We start from the raw sequence: 6,044 nt of genomic DNA, 5'->3' as shown, positions 1-6,044 counted from the left end.
GAATGGCACCAGGGCCATATAAGAAGCCCCAGAGTTCAGAAACTGGGTCAGCCTTAAAATGCCAGGCTCTTGCACACCAGCCTGGCTTCTTAGAAGGCTTGGAAGATGGTAACAGCATGGCAGAGCCATGTAGGTGACTTCCCACACCACTCTCTCACTCAAAAAAATACATATACACAATTTTATAAGTGAAATCCTAGGAAAAGTTCAATACTAAAGTAAAACAATAAATAGATGAAGTGAACAACAATTAGATATTTAAAAAGAAGAAATCATTAGAACTAATGATGTAGCATTAGAAACTATTCAAGGGGGCCGGCAGGTGGCATGGTGGTTAAAGGCACTGGATTCCCACATGGACGACCGTGGTTCAGGTACTGGACCTGGCGGCTTGCTTTCTCTCTCTCTCTCTCTCTCTCTCTCTCTCTCTCACTCTGTCCCTCTCTGGTCAAATTGAAATAAACAAATGAATAAATAACAAATAAAAAGTTAAATAAAATAATTATTAAAAAAAATAAAAAGAAACTATTCAAGGGGCCAGAATGTGATGTTTAGTGGCTAAGGCTCTGGACTCCCACATGGCTGACCGTGGTTTGAGTCCTGAACCTGAGGGCTTGCTTTCTCGGTTTTTCTCAATCTCTCTCTGTCTCTGGTGAATTAAAATAATAACAATAATAATAATAAAATTAAATAAAGAAAAAAAGAAATTATTAAAAATAAGGGCCAGCAGGTTGTGTGGTGGTTAAAGGCACTGGAGTCCCACATGTTTGACCGCAGTTTGAGTCCTGGACCTGGCAGCTTGCTTTCCCACTTTCCCTTTCTCTCTCTGGTCAGACCAAACACATATATAATAACAAATGGAATTAAATAAATAAATCATTCATAAAAAATAAATAAGCTATTAAAAATAAAATATATAGAGAAGATAGACTCAAAACAAAACAAATAAAGTGAGGATCACTGACCTTAGGGAAAATATCAGTGGTATCAATGGGCTATGATACTTGTAATCTGCTTTCCAGGAGAGGAGAGAAAGACAAGATATATCTATTATATCTATATCTATATCTATATAGATACACACAGAGAGAGAGAGAGAGGGAGAAAATGATAAACCCAAAGATCCAAGAACACTTACAATTCAAAAACAAAAGTGAAGAAAACTATACCAAGGCATATTAATATAAAACTGTTAAAACATATAAACACATGATAAAATATGTAAAAAGCCCAACAGCAGCAAAACGATTACAAAGGAACAAAGATAAATGTAATAGCAGCACTTAAGGACCAGCAGATGGAATACTGATTACCTTGCTGAACTCCCACTTAGTCAGCTGTGGTTCAAGTCCTGGGCTGGCAAGCTTACAACTAACACCAGGCATGTGTGCATGCTTGCTCAAGATATTGAGAGGAGAATGAAAGAGAAGGGATTTTGATGTGGCCATCCCCACAGGGGGTGATTTCTTGCTCTCTGTCTTTCCAGCAAGCACACATGTCTTATATAAAAAAAAAAAAAATCTCTTGGGACCAGCAGTTAGCGAAATGGCTATGTCTCCAGACTCCCATGTAGTTGACCGTGGTTCAAGTCCCAGACCCGGCGGCTTAAACTCACACTGGGCGCATGTGCCTGCACACTTAAGATCCTGAGAGGCGAACAGAGGAGAAGGGATTGTGGCATGGCCATCCCCCCGGGGGGTGATTTCTCACTTTCTGTCTCTCTGTCTCTCTCTGTCTGGTGAGCACACACGCCCTATAGTGAAAACCTCTCAAAAAAAAAAAAATCCAAAGAAATGTCTATTCAGGTCATTTTTCATGTTTTAATCAAGTTATTTGTTCATTTCCTCTTTCATCTCTTATATAATACAATAGGTAATCAGTACAATGTATTAAAAAATAAAGGTACTTTCTAGCATCTGACTTTTGTAATAAAATATTGTTCAAAATCATGTTTTTCTCTTTAATTGAGCTAATATAACTTAACTAAATAAAATCTTTTTTAATGTCATACACTTTTTCTTTCTTGTGTTGTTTTAGATTGGTTGATGTGTCTCAAAGCACGGGTGGCTAATTTTTTTGTTCCTTTTTAATCTCCTGCACTGCAGACTTTAAGCTGAAGGATACCTTGAGGAAAGCAACCGCAAATTAAATTTCACTAGTCTGATGATGATCCTGCTACTTTTTCCAGGCACTGATGAGATGAACATTGAAAGGAGGATTTATTCTTTTGGGTCGCCCTTTGCCAGACGTTGAGCTTGGAAAGCTGCAGTGCAGAGCATTTACCAACTCCCTCGGCTTTTATCTATGTTTGCACTTTTCTCGCTGACTTCATTTACCAATCCTCAATTTTTCTCTACTCCTGTGCCCCTGATATTTTTACATTAAGATATAAGGTAACCAATTTGATATAAAGCACATGATGAGAGGTTATTCATCTGCCTGCTTCAGAGAGCAGATCGTGGTCAATAGGTAAAGTGGCTTCTGGCTGCTTCCTACATTAAATAGCTTATAACATCATACTGTATTTGACTTTTTTAAAAAATGACTGCTGGCTGAACTTTGAGCTCACTCACAAATCATTACAAGCTTTGTATTAAGTATTTTATAAACAATATTCCTTTTAATGTCTGAGGTAACATTTGTGTTAAATACTATTATTACCTCCATTTTGCAGATGAGAAAATTGCTGATTAAAAGTGTTTCCTTGTTTTACATTGCCCACAGTCACACAGCAAGATGAAAATAAAAGTCTCAATAGATCTCTTAGTTTTATGAAAAGTATGTTGGTCGGATCGCTCTAGTTCATCTTCATCATTTTCTTTGCAGACCCAACTCAATACCCATCTTGTTCCAGAAGGAATGCATGAGCGATGCTTTCTCATGGTGATTATTTTTTATCCGATGCCATCTTAAACACAGAGATTCTGATAGTGACAAGTTCTCATAGACAAAAAAGAACACACAGATGTTGACACAGAAAGTAAAATTCTCCGATGACTCTAGTTTACATTTTAAAAAATAATAAAGCTATATTATCATTTGAGATGTTTCTTAAAATTTCAAATAAACATGTAAATTTATGTAGAATTACGTAACTTTAAATACTCAAAAAATAAAGCTAGTGAAAAAAATCTTCTGTGAAGTAAATGTTCTTCTACATATTAAAGTTATTCAAAATGTCTTAACTATTGATAAATACATAAAATGTACTTCTTTGTTAAACGTATTGTATAAGCAAAGGGGAGAAAACATAAACCTTTCTATCGTAGAACATTTTTACAAGTAAAATATAATCGCTATTATTAAGCTGTATTAACAAAGAAAATATTTAAAATATTGGTCTTAAATCTCAGAACCATGAATTTCTTATGTTGTGACTTTTCCTTTTTTTTTTTTTTTCAGTAAAACCTTACAGAAATGACAAAAAATAATAATAATAATCTCAGACACATTCTGGCTAAGATTTGTGTAGGAAGAGAAACTTAATGAATTCAACCATTCAACGGAAGCCACTCTGTTTGAATGAACACTATAATGTTCTTAAATGGTAGAAGTTTTATAGCTTCAAATACCTTTAATTTCAAGTATTTGCTCATTTATATTCAAGACATGACATTCTTGGCAGTTCCTAAAGCTTTTCCATAAAAAATGTAGGAATCTGTCAAGTGATATAACCTGTTAAATGTGAACATTTCAGAATTCATCAGGGCCTACTAATTCCATAGACCAAGATTTGACACACTTTTTCTATAAAGGGCCAGTAAACAGCTCAGGCCTTGTGGGCCATACAGCTTTTTTCATAACTTGAGGAAGTACTTGCTTTACATGGTAGGGAATGACCATAAAAATGACTATGCAAGCCCTGCAAAGGAATCCTAATCATTAAAATGGGATAAAAATGACTACCGGCTGAACTTAGAGCTCATTCACAAAACATTACAGCCATCCGAGCACTTTTTGCTAAGCTTTGTATTAAGCATTTCACAAGCAATATTTCTTTTAATTACTGACGTAACATTTGTGGTAAATACTATTATTACCTCCATTTTGTAGATGAGAAAATTGCTGATTAAAAGTGTTAAGTTCATTACCCTAAGTCACACAGCAAGGTGAAATTATGATTGCTCCATAACCTTTAAAATACTTTTTAAAGTATTAAATACTCCTATTCAGTTGTAAGTCCATAGGAAAATGAAAAAGAAAGTATTAAAATTAATATTTATTTAGTGCACTATGAATTCAAACATTGAAAACATTGATAATCGCAATGTTCCGTTGTTTTTTAAATCTTATTGTCCTGGCTGTGATCCCATATTACAATTGTGCAAGATGCCACTATGGGACCTCTGCATTTTTTTCTTATGACTGTGTGTAAACTTACAATGATCTTACAATAAGAAAAAAAAGAATAATTAAAATTTGTATGTGGTATGGAAGGGAAACTGTAGCTATTAAAGACAGTATAGGAGGGGATAGGTAACAGGGTTGCCAATACGGTATGGGAGGAAGGAAATCAGGAAAAAAAAAAAGAAAGCATTTAATAGACACAAAAGTGAAAGTTAACTGTTGATGATAATGTATATGGTAATAATTTTGACTTGACTAATTATTGAGAAAAAAACATTTTATACACTATAAAGATGTACAATGATTAAATATACAAAAAAAAAAGAAAAACTTATGAGGCAGTGTTGGCCCTCTAGCATAGTGGGTAAACACTGTACATAAAAGCTGGACCCCGGGACCAGCAGTTAGCATAATGGCTATGTCGCTGGACTCCCATGTAGTCGACCGCAGTTCAAGTCCCAGACCTGGTGTCTTAAACTCACACCTGGCACGTGTGCATGCGTGCCCAAGATCCCAAGAGGAAAATGGAGGAGAAAGGATTGTGGCGTGGCCATCCCCACTGGGGGATGATTTCTCGCTTTCTGTCTCTCTGTCTCTCTCTGTCTTTCTGGCGAGCGCATGCTCCATATAGTGAAAACCTCTCCAAAAAAAAGAAAAATTTAAAAAAAGCTGGATCTCACAGGGCTGATCACAATTAAAATCCTGGCCCCTGTGGCTTGAAAAATACACTGAGGTCTGTGTGTGACGGGGGAATCCTGATGTGATAGAAAAATAGGAAAAAGAATTGGGTCATGCCCACACCCCACTGGGAGTTCTCTCTCTCTTTCTCGCTTTCTCTCTCACAAGCATACATATACTCTGGCAATGAAAATAATATTATCAGGAATAGTGGAACAGTGCCTACTTTCTGCTTGTTGTATTCCTAAACATAAGAGGTGGGCATCATTTTCTGTGTTTTTTGTGAATTTTCATATTCTAAGATTGAATCAGCTCCTATCATTTTACCCTTTACTGTTTCAATGTCATGAAATATTTCCATGAGCTCCTTTATTGTGAGGAATTTGCTGGCATTGCTTCTTCTGCCAAGTCTTTATCTTTTCCTCACAATCATTTTGCTTATTATGTTGATAGGTTCTCCTTTATCAGGTGCTCAGCTTGTGCATCTAAAGGATCTCTAATAGCAGAATGTCAATGTTTTCAGGGTCAGCTCCTGCTTCTCTCATGCTATGAATATGTTATACTCAAGTATCTCTTCCAGCATTGTAAGTTTCTATTTCTTTGATGCACCTTCATCTTATTCACTCTCTAGATTATTCACTTTTGTTAAAACATCACATAAGTTTATGACTAGGAAGCAAGGAGGCAACATATCTACATATTTTGCTGTGAACTGAATACTGATGCTAAATCTTCACTGATTATCATGTGAATCTCTTATTTGCATGGCGATTTGTGAGCTCAAGAGCTAGTGGTGAAGTTTGTACTTTATGCAGTTACAGATAATATAACATGGAACTGAAATATAACATGAAACCATGTCCCTGAGAGCTGGGTATTAGTTTACTGTGGTCACTGAAATTTGTGCGCATCAGAATTATGCAAAGAAACAGTTGCCTCTATTCCACCTTGTCAGTGTGAGAGAAGCCATTAAAATATGTAATCTTATAAGCTCTGCCATATTCCAAACAAAACAGCTA

Source organism: Tupaia chinensis, unplaced genomic scaffold (assembly GCF_000334495.1).
Source record: "Tupaia chinensis unplaced genomic scaffold, TupChi_1.0 Scaffold138757_1, whole genome shotgun sequence".
NCBI classification, from domain to species: domain Eukaryota; kingdom Metazoa; phylum Chordata; class Mammalia; order Scandentia; family Tupaiidae; genus Tupaia; species Tupaia belangeri.
This window is presented reverse-complemented; position numbering follows the sequence as displayed.